This window comes from Rhinoraja longicauda, chromosome 2, assembly GCF_053455715.1.
Source record: "Rhinoraja longicauda isolate Sanriku21f chromosome 2, sRhiLon1.1, whole genome shotgun sequence".
Taxonomy (NCBI): Eukaryota; Metazoa; Chordata; class Chondrichthyes; order Rajiformes; family Arhynchobatidae; genus Rhinoraja; species Rhinoraja longicauda.
The window spans coordinates 98,096,403-98,110,798 of NC_135954.1; the positions used below are offsets into that span (position 1 = coordinate 98,096,403).

Consider the following 14,396-nt stretch of genomic DNA (forward strand, 5'->3'; position numbering starts at 1 on the left):
TGCCACGAGGTGATCGAGGCTCCCAACTTTTTGAAGCCCCCACCGGGCGATGGAAAGTCCCAGGGCCGAGCCGAGCAGGCCGATGAAAGCCGATGCTACGGCTGGAGCTCCCAAAAGCCGGTCGCCAGCCAGGGACCTGCGAACTCCCGATGTTGCGGTCTGCAGGGCCCACGGCCGAAGCCTCCGAGATGGTAAGTCCAGGCCCTGCGACCGGAGTCTTCGAGGTCGATCCCAGCTGGAGGCTGCCGACTCCACGATGTTAGGCCGTAGCGCGAACGGAGATACGACACGGAAAAGGTCGCATCTCCGTTGAGGAGGAGATTTGAAAAAAGGTTTCCCCCAACCCCCCCCACCACCCCCCCACATACACAGAGTTAAAAATAAAACAAAACGTACATTTAACAACGACAATGACAAAAAAACAAACAAAAAAAAAACGGAGAGACTGCCGGTGAGCCGCAGCTGCAGAACACAGCCTAATAATAATAATAATACATTTAATTTATATAGCGCTTTTCAGGAAACTCAAAGACGCTTTACAGAGCAAACAAAACATAAAAACAAACAAAACAAAACTGCAATAAAGATATTTATTTTAAATGGAGAAAGTGTTGGAGAGAACAACATCAAGTCAATTTATAAATGTATTTTGCGAGAATCCACCAGGTGGCACCAAATAACATAACATATTGAAAAACATTTATAAAGAAAGCAAATGCCAAACACTTCTGAAATTAATCAGATCAATTTATGCAGCATGACCCTCCACTGTCCGTTATATATCATATTACTTGTCTGACATGCAATAATGATTGAGGAAAAATATCCTCTAACCTAACCTAGTGACTGAAGTCACTGTCATTGGTTCCCATTGAAAATTCCATTGTACAGCCACGGACTTGTTGGAGACTGACTGAAACTGAACCCAATGTCTCACAATCTCAGTGTCCACAAGATATAATCCTTTTGATCTTCACACCATATATCAATTGCATTACTAAGAATGCTGGTCTTGTCCCAGCTAACCAGCAGCTGAAACCCACTTCCACACCTTTATGATCGTGAGACTTGGCTATTTGAAATTATTCCTGACCTCACACATTCCATCCTCCATATACTTAAGACCACTAAAACTCTGCAACTCTGCTCATCACGCACTAATTTGTTAACCCATTTATCACACACTAATTTGTTAACCCATTTTCCCTGTGTTTTATCTTGATTTAAAAGTTTTTATCTTTGTTTGTTTGTGCCTTATTAACATTGGTAATAGCCCACATCTTCTGGACAATCTATAGACCTTGCAATTTGTCTACCAATAAGATAGGTCTATGGAGGCCGCCATCTCCCTTGCACAACATTCAGCTCTGGATCACCTTTGTCAGGATGCTATTATTAACAATAGCCTTCAATACCATAAATATCAAATAAAGTAATCTCTAAACTCCTGGTGCAACTGGCCTCTTGACTTCCTGACTGGCAGACTTTTAATTGGTTACAAGATGGGCATGGAGCCATTGGGTTCAAATCTCTGCTGCGGGCCCGTTGAGTGCAAACCTCTCCTGTGGGCCCGGCAACCCTGCCGCAACTGATGACCTGTGGACCCATGTCCCCCAGGGCCGTGGCGGGCAAGGGGGGAGAGAAAAGGGGAGAGGGAGCCACTCACCTTGGCCCAGGGCGGCCATTGTGTTGGCCAGAGCGAGCCGTGGACCCGTTGGGTGGAAACCTCTCCTGCAGCGGCAGCTCGGCGACGATGGCAATCTTGTTTTACCCTCTGCTGCTGCTCTGCACCACTAGTGGAAGGTCAGGCACAGGGAACGCCAGGACGGGCGCCGGTCCTCCTGGCTGGGGGGGGGGGAGCGCATTTATTCAAGTTTCAGCTCGACGGCTCAGCAGCAGCTCGACGGTTCAGCATCAACCCCCCCCCCATTGGCCACCACTCCTGTCATTCTGGCGGGTCCCGCCCCCCCCTCTTTGGCCGCCACTCCCGTCACTCGGGCGGGTTTCATTGTGACACTGAACGCGGCTGATGGCCAGGATAAATGGAAAAATGATTTTTTTTAACTTTAATAGCTTTAATAAAGTCAATAACTTTAAAAATATAATGCCAATTTGTATGAAACTGCACTAATGCACACCCCAGGGCTATGGTGAGTAAGGTGAGCCAAAAATTCTCGCGCTATCGTGTACCGTTTTGGCTGTATTTCGGGATCAAACGGACAAATATATATACAAACAAGATGAAAGTTTTAATAAAATATAGATAATTGGTCATAAGATTTCCACAACCCTGAACCTCAGGGTTGTATAGGCTCAGTCCCTTGCTCTACCCCCATATACGCATGACTATGCGGCCATGTAACCAGCACAGAGAGATGGTGAACACAGCCCAGTCCATCACATGCTCATCATTTCCTTCCACCTGGTCGATCGAAATGACGCGTTGCTTCCAGAAGGCCGGTCATGTCATCAAGTATGCCTGTTATTCAGGTCATTCCCTTTTCTCTCTTCTCCTTTTGGAAGATACACATAAATCTAAATGAAGTGGGCAAGTTAAGACGTCATGTGTTAGGTGGGTGGTTCAGTGAAGTGCTTTCCAGGCAGGGCTTCTGTATGCTTATACAATATAGATGCAAGTTCTCATCAAATCCTTCTCCACCTAGACATGGGACAAGAGTCAGAGGGGATATTACATATTTTCATGGAAACTTTAAGCACATTCTCAAATCTTTTCCTCTGTCAGGTAATTTCTTCCTGTGAATAGAGTGTATCTTTTGGGAGTCTGATGTAAGGCAGGTGAACTACATAGCCTTGATCTTAAAGAGGATCCCAACTTGAAACAGACACAAAATGCTGGAGTAACTCAGCAGGTCAGGCAGCATCTTTGGACAAAAGGAGTAGGTGATGTTTCAGGTCGAGACCCTTCTTCAGAAGCAGTTCCTTACTACATTTTGTCATGTCTTCGGTGTAAAACAGCATCAGCAGTTCCTTCCTACACATTTTGTCAGGGTCTGAAGAAGGGTCTCGACTCAAAACACCACCTATTCCTTTTCTGCCTGACCCACTGCGTTATTCCATTTTGTATAAGAAAATAACTGCAGATGCTGGTACAAATCGAAGGTATTTATTCACAAAATGCTGGAGTAACTCAGCAGGTCTGAAGAAGGGTCTCGACCCGAAACGTCACCCATTCCTTCTCTCCCGAGATGCTGCCTGACCTGCTGAGTTACTCCAACATTTTGTGAATAAATTATTCAATTTTGTGTCCGTCTTCGGTGTAAACCAGCATTTGCAGTTCCTTCCTACACGCTTCACCTATCCATGTTCTCCTGAGATGCTGCCTGACCTGCTGAGCGACTCCAGCACTTTGTATCTTCTTCTGAACCATGGCCAGTCTAATGAAGCAAAGGAGTGTAACGAGAGCCTCAACCCCGGGCATGTTGGCCTGGAAGAGGAATGTTGGTTCACTTCTTCCAGTGAATTGGGAGGACTTTCCACAGCCTGTGTTGGTAGTTATTTTTCCAGTGCCTTGAGACATTTTCTGTATGTCATCTAGATCTCTACCAAGTGTTGGACCTTGTGTTTTGGGCCAATCTGAGGACTGGATCTTGAAACATCTTTCTTTCTTCCTGCTTGAGATAACCACATGAGGTGTTTGCACAGTAATCAACCAGAATTATCTGTGCTGGCAGAATGAAGGAGGTGCTGAATTTCATCATCAAGGTCTGCCTTTGATGAGAGGTGGTTGCTGAGACATGGGAATCTCCCATAGCCAAGGCATGCCATGAAACCCTTGTGTATTGGACTACATCTGGAACAACCTCTCCAATGCCTGAGGTAAACCATGACATTGTATGTTGGTAGGAACTGCAAATGCTGGTTTAAACCTAACATAGACACAAAAAGCTGAAGTAACTCGACCCAAAACAGAGCCTATTCCTTTTCTCCAGAGTTGCTGTCCGATCTCTGCTGAGTTACTCCAGCTTTTTTTTGTGTTTGTCTTCAGTTTTAACCCAAGGCATTGTCTGAAGAATGGTCCCAACCAAAAGCATCACCAATCCATGTCCTCCACAGATGCTGACTGACCACCTCCCTCCTCCCATGAGTTACTCCAGCACCTTGTGTCTTTTTTTTGAAAACCAGCACCTGCAGTTCCTTGTATTGATGGTCATCACCGTCCTGGTCACAGAAGGGGGGAAAGTACAGCAACAACAGTGGACTGGAGACTAATGCAGAATACCTACGATGGAGGGAGGGGTGAGGAGGATCATCGACTCCTTCCATCCCCACTGGCGGCAGAAGGCAAGAAGGGTCTCGACCCCGAAATGTCGCCCATTCCTTCTCTCCAGAGATGCTGCCTGTCCCGCTGAGTTACTCCAGCGTGTTTGTGTCCACCTTCGGTGTGTGAAACCAGCATCGATCTGCGGCTCCTTCCCCGCGCGGTTTTTTTTCTTCTTTCCAGAAAATTCCGTCCGACGTCACGACCACCCGGGTGACGTCACGACTACACTGGCGACGTCACGCCGACGCAATAAGAGGGGCGGAAGTGAGGACAGAAGCTCGTCGCTGCCCCCATCGCCCGCTCCCCCCCCACCCCCGCTCGCTTTCCGTTGGCTGCCGGCGGATGCTTCTGGACGGTTCCGTGGCGTTTACCAGCGGCGACTAAAACGGTGTGTTGGTGGCGGTGTCGCTGCTGAGAAGAAGAGGACGGCGGCGGCGGACTCGGGAGGTGAGCGCGAGGAGTCTTCCCTCCCCCCTCTGGTGTCGCGGCACCAACCGTTGCACCGATGGGAGCCCGGGCGACAAAATGGGAGCGGGAGAAAGGAGGAAGAGGGAAGGTCCAGGCGCCAGCACTCAGGCCGCCCGGCGTTGGACGACCAGCCTTTACTCCCCTCGCTGTTGTCCTTCGTGGCAGAAGGGGAAGGGGGGGGGGGGCTGCTGGCGTCCCTTACAAACACCAGGCCTGGGGCGGGACACCGACGAGTCCGTCCGTCTGTCCCCTCCCTCCCTCCCTCCCACCCAACTTGCGGAGTGGCGGCCGATTCTCTTCACCGTCCGCAGCAGTCTCGGCTTTACGGGATTGCCAGGCTGGGCCTCCCGCCAGCCCGGCCATTTTGCAACCATGTTGTGACTTTGGTGATTAAACTCTCTTTGTGTTATCACTGCCCCCCCCCCCCACCCCACCAAATCTAAATAAGGGGCCCGGTTTAAAACGTCGTCTGTCTATTTAACTCCCCCTCCCTCCCATTCTTCCTTACCTGCTGAGTTAATCCAGCACTCTGCGTTCTTCCTCAAGATCCCAACATCTGCGGTTGTTTATGTCATCAAGTCTATTCATTCTGCTTCCCCTCTTCTCACCAGCGCACAGGAACTGAAAAGGTCACATCTGCTTGGTTTGCTTCTCACTGGCCTAGCTCACTAGATTTTCTTTTTGTACCGTCTTCAGATTTTTTTTAAAACTTCAATTTAGTTTAAAGACATGCGGGGCTTTTGTTTTTGCCCTGAGTGGTGGATGTGGTGGAAGCCAAGAGTAGTGGTGGAGGCAGAGAAGCGTTTACGAGGCTTTTGGATAGGCAGATGGATATGGATCACGTTCAGAGGAGATTAATTTAACTTGGCATCATGTTTGGACATTGGCCTGAAGAGCCGGTTCCTGTGCTGTACTGTTCAATGTGAGTAATCAGTCATGGGTTTTCCTTGTTTCTGGTGATCCTGTGTTTCTAGTCAATGTGTTTCTATTACATAACTAGACCAAGTGGACCCGTTGGGCCCACAACCTCCTGCACTGGTGCAGCATCCCCACCCCTCCACCCCCCACCCCTTCCATCTCACCCCTTTCACACCCCCCACCCCCGCTCCTTCCCATCCACCAAAGGTGGCCTTTCAAGAAGCTGGTTGGGAGGAGGTGCAGCTAAGGTGGCTGTGGGAATTGGTAGGTTTATTGTAAATGTCAGTAGATATTTTGTCTCCAGAGATGGAAATAAATATCCAGGCAACATGGAGAGGTATTGGAATTGGTGCCAGTGAGTTTTTCTTTTTCTCCTTTTTCGGGATCTCTGTCTTCATCAGGAGACAAGCTATCTGAATATTTCCTATAAACCCAGGGACGTCTACTTAAACCCACTGTCTCAGTTAGCCACGTCGATACAAATTGATGATTCCAAAGCTGAGAATTTGCTCCAATTGGCGGCAACATTTATCGTATTGTAATAGCGTATGGAAAAACTTATTTTTACTTTGCAGAAAACATGTTATATTAGCATTATAAAAATCAATTTTCATCACTTCATTTGTGACTGAAAGGTTTAGAGGAGGGCCATAAAATTCATTACTTATTTAGTTTAGAGATACAGCATAGAAACAGGCACTTTGGCCCACCGACTGCAGGCAGGTTCAGCATGGATTTACGAAGGGGAAATCATGCTTGACAAATCTACTGGAATTTTTTGAGGATGTAACTAGGAAAATTGACAAGGGAGAGTCAGTGGATGTGGTGTACCTCGACTTTCAGAAAGCCTTCGACAAGGTCCCACATAGGAGATTAGTGGGCAAAATTAGGGCACATGGTATTGGGGGTAGGGTACTGACATGGATAGAAAATTGGTTAACAGACAGAAAGCAAAGAGTGGGGATAAATGGGTCCCTTTCGGAATGGCAGGCAGTGACCAGTGGGGTACCGCAAGGTTCGGTGCTGGGACCCCAGCTATTTACGATATACATTAATGACTTAGACGAAGGGATTAAAAGTACCATTAGCAAATTTGCAGATGATACTAAGTTGGGGGGTAGTGTGAATTGTGAGGAAGATGCAATAAGGCTGCAGGGTGACCTGGACAGGTTGTGTGAGTGGGCGGAGACATGGCAGATGCAGTTTAATGTAGATAAGTGTGAGGTTATTCACTTTGGAAGTAAGAATAGAAAGGCAGATTATTATCTGAATGGTGTCAAGTTAGGAGGAGGGGGAGTTCAACGAGATCTGGGTGTCCTAGTGCATCAGTCAATGAAAGGAAGCATGCAGGTTCAGCAGGCAGTGAAGAAAGCCAATGGAATGTTGGCCTTCGTAACAAGAGGAGTTGAGTATAGGAGCAAAGAGGTCCTTCTACAGTTGTACCGGGCCCTGGTGAGACCGCACCTGGAGTACTGTGTGCAGTTTTGGTCTCCAAATTTGAGGAAGGATATTCTTGCTATGGAGGGCGTGCAGCGTAGGTTCACTAGATTAATTCCCGGAATGGCGGGACTGTCGTATGTTGAAAGGCTGGAGCGATTGGGCTTGTATACACTGGAATTTAGAAGGATGAGGGGGGATCTTATTGAAACATATAAGATAATTAGGGGATTGGACACATTAGAGGCAGATAACATGTTCCCAATGTTGGGGGAGTCCAGAACAAGGGGCCACAGTTTGAGAATAAGGGGTAGGCCATTTAGAACAGAGATGAGGAAGAACTTTTTCAGTCAGAGGGTGGTGAAGGTGTGGAATTCTCTGCCTCAGAAGGCAGTGGAGGCCAGTTCGTTGGATGCTTTCAAGAGAGAGCTGGATAGAGCTCTTAAGGATAGCGGAGTGAGGGGGTATGGGGAGAAGGCAGGAACGGGGTACTGATTGATAGTGATCAGCCATGATCGCATTGAATGGCGGTGCTGGCTCGAAGGGCTGAATGGCCTACTCCTGCACCTATTGTCTATTGTCTATTGACTAGCGATTTCCGCACACTACTATCCTACACATTCTAGGGACAATTTATAATTTTACCAAGCCAGTTACGGTGGGCGGCACAGCGGTAGAGTTGCTACCTTACAGCGAATGCAGCGCCGGAGACTCGGGTTCGATCCTGACTACGGGTGCTGTCTGTACGGAGTTTGTAGAAACATAGAAAATAGGTGCAGGAGTAGGCCATTCGGCCCTTCGAGCCTGCACCGCCATTCAATATGATCATGGCTGATCATTCAGCTCAGTAGCCTGTACCTGCCTTCTCTCCATACCCCCTGATCCCTTTAGCAAAAAGGGCCACATCTAACTCCCTCTTAAATATAGCCAATGAACTGGCCTCAACTACCTTCTGTGGCACCACTCACCACTCTCTGTGTGTAGAAATGTTTTCTCATCTCGGTCCTAAAAGACTTCCCCCTTATCCTTAAGCTGTGACCCCTGGTTCTGGACTCCCCCAACATTGGGAACAATCTTCCCGCATCTAGCCTCTCCAACCACTTAAGAATTTTATATGTTTCTATAAGATCCCCCCTCAGTATTCTAAATTCCAGCGAGTACAAGCCCAGTCTATCTAGTCTTTCCTCATATGTAAGTCCCGCCATCCCAGGGATCAATCTGGTGAACCTTCTCTGTACTCCCTCTAAGGCAAGAACGTCTTTCCTCAGGTTAGGAGACCAAAACTGCACACAATACTCCAGGTGCGGTCTCACCAAGGCCCTGTACAACTGCAGCAGAACCTCCCTGCTCCTAAACTCAAATCCTCTTGCTATGAATGCCAACATACCATTCGCTTTCTTCACTGCCTGCTGCACCTGCATGCTTGCTTTCAATGACTGGTGCACCATGACACCCAGGTCACGTTGCATCTCCCCTTCTCCCAATCGGTCACCATTCAGGTAATACTCTGCTTTCCTGTTCTTGCCGCCAAAGTGGATAACCTCACATTTATCCACATTATATTGCATCTGCCATGCATTTGCCCACTCGCCTAATCTATCCAAGTCACTCTGCAGCCTCCTAGCATCCTCCTCGCAGCTAACACTGCCACCCAGCTTCGTGTCATCCGCAAACTTAGAGATGTTGCATTCAAATCACGTTCTCCTCGTGATCTGCGTGGGTTTTCTCTGAGATCTTCGGGTTCCTCCCACACTCCAAAGACGTACAGGTGTGTAGGTTAATTGGCTGGGCAAAAGTTTTAAAAAAATTGTCTCTAGTGGGTGTAGGATAGTGTTAATGTACGGGATTCGCTGGGCGGCACGGACTTGGAGGGCCGAAAAGGCCTGTTTCCGGCTGTATAGATATGATATGATATGATATGATAAATCTAAAAAATAGCCTAGTTAAAGCCACAATTCTACAAAGTAGAAGATTGCACTTCATCCTCTCAGGGTGACACCTCCCCATTCTAAAGCTTTGTGTGTTATGATATATACAATATACATTTTAGTTACTTTGTAATATCCCGCGATTAAAAAAAATAACTTTTTGGAAGCTTGAACTAGTTTTGGAATGGTGTGGAGAGGATGAATGAAGAAATCCTAATTAGTTTGGGAAACGGCTGTGGTCCTGATTAATGTCATACAGTAACTATCCTTCTGTACAAAAATATTTGTTACAACTAGAGGCCTAGCTCCTCTTTTCAAGGAATTTCACACATCTGTGTTTGGACACAGTGTGGCCATCTGTTTCAAGTTTTGTATGGGAAATGAGCCACCTTGTGTCAACCAGTTTAACTTGGACATGTTAAAGTTTAGCCCTGGTCCTCCCTAACTTGCAGCTGCTTTTGTATACCTTCCTACCAAAACATCCAAAATCAATTCACCTGCACTACCAAACATAACAATCAAACCATAGGGGGGGGGGGGGGGGGGGGGGTGCAATAGCCAGAGACTTGGTTAGGGAAAGATTGCTAGTCTTAGAGTGAAATGGAGAATTGTAGGGAGAAATTTCAAAGATTTGGCATCAAATTGTAAAGCCTTCAATGGAAGAGCAATTCTGTTGGGCTCATTGAAACTCCCAAATGGAAGGAGTGCACATTTCTTGGAGGTTGCAAACTTGAAATCTTAAAATCCAGATCCGTGAGCCCAAGGACGATTGTTGAAAGAGTGTGCATTTGAATATGAGGAGTGAAATTGTAGATCGTCTCAGGTTTGAGGTAAGAATGAAGAAGACTGGTATCCACTTGCATTCTCAATTTGGACCTCCCCCATTTTCCAGTTGTTGTCTTTTCATGCACCAACAGTGAAGCTGACTGCTGGGGCTTGCCCACTTCAAGGCTTCTCCCTAATTACTAATCCCATTAATACTGGTGCCATTAATCATACAGCCCCGAGCCTGTAGTTTATTTTGAGACTCTATTTAGACCTATTTTGAGGTATTGTTAGATATAACACAAAGATGGGAAAGGGAGTAAGTAAGTTTATGAAGATGATGTGAGGAGACGAGATGGGAATATTGTTAGCTTCAGTGAAAGGGCAAAGATCTGGCAATTTGAGTATAACCTTGCAAAACCATAAATGCAAAAAATGACATTGCAGAACTCTTGGGATCCAAGGATCTAGCTGTCCTAGAGTATGAACCACAAAAGATCAGTATCAGCTACTGTATGCAGTTTGGGCAGAGCAACTATTTACCAGCTCCCATGACGCAGGTTAAATCCTGACTCCGGGTGCTGTTCATGTGGAGTTTGCACATTATTCTTGTGTGTGCATGGGGTTCCCTCTGGTGCTTCTGTTCTCACTGTGTCTCAAAGTATGCTGGCTGTAGGGCTAAGTGCCTATTGTAACCCCTTACCTCTGATCCATGTGACTGGTGGGAGAATTGGAATGTGGAGGGGGAAGTTGATTGTTGTAAGGGAAAATAAGGAATATTAATAAGAATTGAATGTTGCTTAATGCCGAGGGGAATTAATAGAGGTTATGCTTCAATTATTGAGGTCACAAAAATCCTTGTGTCTGCAATACGACACTGCATTCTGCGACACTGTTTGACTTGTTCTTGTAATTGGAAAAAACTCATGAGAATTTTATGGGACGATGAGTGAAGGGTAAAGATGTTTGCGTCCGTGCAGCAAAGTAGTGTTTTACATTTGTGTTTACTCCTGAACAAGACTACAGTGCTTCACAACTGGTTGAGGGAAAGGACTATAATTTTGGTAAGCTAAGACTGGGCAGGACATAATGAATGGTGGGGCCCTTGGAAGTGTTGTGGAACAGAGACCTACGTGTACAAGTACGTAGTTCCTTGAAAGTGACAACATGGGTAAACAGGTAGTGAATACAAGATGTTGGTTTGACAGCACTTGAATGAAGTATTGTGCTGTTTTTATCATTCTACTATATGGGGGATATTATTAAGCTAGAGGTTGTGGAAATGATTCACAAGAATATTCCAGGTATGGAGGGCTTGATTTAGAGCGAGAACTGGACAGGTTGGGACTGTTTTACCTGGGGCAAAGGAAGGCTGAGGGATGATGGAGGTTTGTAAACTCGTGAAAGGCATAGATAAGTGCAACAACATGAACATAAAGTCAGTGGAATATGAGTATCTGAAGGGCAGTTTTTGCTACACCAAGGGTGTGGAATTGTGGAATGTGCTGAGCTGGAGAAAGTGATTGAGATGGGTACAATTGCAACATTTATGTGGCTTGGAAATGTTAAGAGGGACTTGGCCGTCTGCAGGTGTGGCTGAATTGGGCCGAAATCCAGTATCTGTTCTCTGGCTTTGATTCCAATTCAGATGACTTTCATTTTCCCCATAAATTGTTATTTTAGAAATCTGATTTATTTGGTCACTTTAATTGTAGGGAATATCTGGTCAAAATATCGTACCCAGCATAAACCGTTGCTTTGAATCAACAGTGGTGTTGGTCACCAGCTATTATCTTGCCTTTCTCCATCCTTTTATGTTTGAGGCATCAATTTTTACCTGTGTATTCACAGGTTTGGTTTAATCTAAATCTGAAAATTGAGGGCAAACATTTTAATTGTGCTTCAGTAGTGTGGGACACCATCTCTGATTTCTATGTTTCGTGCATGAAAGTTCTACAGATAAGTTGGCAGTTGAGATCAGATACGACCGAAATGAAAGGTGGATGAGGCGTCAGTGGCCGAATGGCTGGCTGCTACTTCAAAGGCACATAAGTCAGATCGAGGATTGTGACTGCATCTACTGTACAAAGTAGTAAAGCGGTCCATCCTGCAACATAGTCATACCATAGTTTTGGATTGGTAGGAAAAAAGCTAGGGACCTCGCATGGGCCCTAGCTATGCCCGCCTCTTTGTAGGGTACGTCGAACATTCCCTGTTCCAGGCGTACACTGGCCCTATCCCCGAACTCTACTTCCGCTACATTGATGACTGCATTGGTGCTACTCACTGACTTCATCAATTTCACCATTAATTTCCATCCTGCTCTTAAATACACTTGGACCATCACCGACATCTCCCTACCGTTTCTGGATCTCACCATTTCCATCGCAGGAGACAGACTAGTGACCGACATCTACTACAAACCCACTGACTCCCATAGTTATCTTGACTACACCTCTTTCCACCCTGTTTCCTGTAAAAACTCTGTCCTGCTCCCAATTCCTCCGTCTACGCCCAGGATGAGGTGTTCCATACAAGGGCATCGGAGATGTCCTCATTCTTTTGGAAACGGGGGTTCTCCTCTTCCATTAGGGTCTCCTCAATACCCTGCACCTCTGCTCTTGCTGCCCCTCCCCCCATCCGTAACAAGGATAGAGTTCCCCTTGTCCTCACCTTCCACCCCATCAGCCGTCGCATAAACAAATTATCCTCCAACATTTCTGCCACCTCTAATGGGATCCCACTACCGGCCACATCTTCCCATCTCCATCCCTTTCTGCTTTCCGCAGAGACCGTTCCCTCCGAAACTCCCTGGTCCACTCGTCCCTTCCCACCCAAACCACCCTTTCCCCTGCAATTGCAAGAGATGCAACACCTGCCCCTTTACCTCCCCCCTCGACTCCATCCAAGGACCCAAACAGTCTTTCCAGGTGAGGCAGAGGTTCACCTGCACCTCCTCCAACCTTCTCTATTGTATCTGCTGTTCCAGATGTCAACTTCCCTACATCGGTGAGACCAAGCGCAGGCTCGGCGACCGTTTTGCTGAACACCTCTGCTCATTCCGACTCAACCAACCTGATCTCCCGGTGGCTCAGCACTTCAACTCCCCCTCCCATTCCCAATCTGACCTTTCTGTCCTGGGCCTCCTCCATTGTCAGAGTGAGGCCCAGCACAAATTGTAGGAACAGCACCTCATATTTTGCTTGGGCAGTTTACACCCCTGTGGTATGAACATTGACTTCTCTAACTTCAGGTACTCGCTGCTTCCCCTCTCTATCCCCTCCCCTTTCCCAGTTCTCCCATTAGTTTTCCTGTCTCCGACTACATCCGTTTGTCCCGCCCCCTCCCCATCATCAGTCTGAAGGGTCTTGACCCAAAATATCACCTATTCCTTCTCTTCCAAGATGCTGCCTGACCCGCTGAGTCACTCCGGCATTTTGTGTCTAGTTTTGGATTGGCGATAGGATCTACAACTGGTACAATCGCAATTGGAATCGGCTGCTATGTGATTCAATTTTATTATTAAACTTGATTCCTTTGAAATTCTATCATAAGATGAAATCTAATTTGAATTAAACTATCCAAATAAAATCTTATTTTGAGTGTTTGAATCAAGAGGCAATTGATTGAATTCTCTCTCCAATCTGCTGCAACAAACTAAAATTTGAAACTAAAATATAACTATCTCCTCTGCGATATGCTGTTCTGCTTGGTGTTGTATTAATACAACGGGATGAGAAAGATCGGCAAATGTAAACACAAGTCCTTCCAAAACATGAGCTTAAGCATTTAAACCTCTTTGAAGCAAGATGTTTGGCCTCCATCCAGTCCATCACAGGCACAGCCCACCCCACCATCTAAAGCATCTATATGAAGTGCTGCCTCAAGAACGCAGGTATCAAGGTACAGAAGCCTGAAGTTGCATACATTTGACCCACACAACCCATATTGTCTCATCAATGTTACAGGACAGACCATCTCTTGCACTACATGGTTTTCTAATTGTGTTTTGCACAAATGTCTTGTTTTTCTTTTTTTTTTTTACTGTCTTGCAGAATTTGTGTATTATTTGATTTTGTGTTGTCTAAGTCGATGTGCATGTCATGCTGCTGAGTGCAAGATTTGTGTACTGGTACCTCCCCATAGTTGTATATATGATCTCCACTCCACTTGACTTGATACCACCAGGGGGCGCCGCACGATGGCTGCTTCGCCTACAGTCTGTCTGTCCTTTTCAAACTCTGTTATTTTTGGTAAGTTTTAAAAGTTTGTGTAAATGTTCTCTGTTTTTTTTTAATGTGAGGGGGTCGGGGAAAACTTTTTTTCAATCTCTTACCTTGCTGGAGATGCGATTGTTTTCCGGATCGTATCTCTGGTCGCTCTGCGACCTAACATCACGGAGCCGGAGGTCTTGCCTGGGACTGACCTTGAGTTCCCGTGGGGGCGTGGACTTATCATCTGAGCCTGCGATCCCTTGCCTGGGATCGAAGCTTCAATGCGGCCTGCGGACTTTAACATCAGAGCTCAGTCTCGGGTTGAGACCGGTTGGGAGCTCCAAAAGCTGCACGAGGCTCGACTGGTCCTGACCCAGGGTAGAT

The 14,396-nt window shown here is 46.5% G+C and overlaps 1 protein-coding gene across 2 annotated transcripts in view; it reads left to right on the forward strand.

The window, feature by feature from the left end:
- The first annotated feature begins 4,545 nt into the window (after positions 1-4,545).
- The window catches only part of dnajb6b (DnaJ heat shock protein family (Hsp40) member B6b), an 82,671-nt gene continuing 72,820 nt past the window's right edge, over positions 4,546-14,396 (forward strand). The window contains exon 1 of one of the 2 annotated variants that reach the window (XM_078424899.1): positions 4,546-4,729. The gene's annotated coding sequence lies outside the window, so the exon portion shown is untranslated. The remainder of the gene's footprint in view (positions 4,730-14,396) is intronic. The other variant, XM_078424908.1, reaches the window with a different exon arrangement.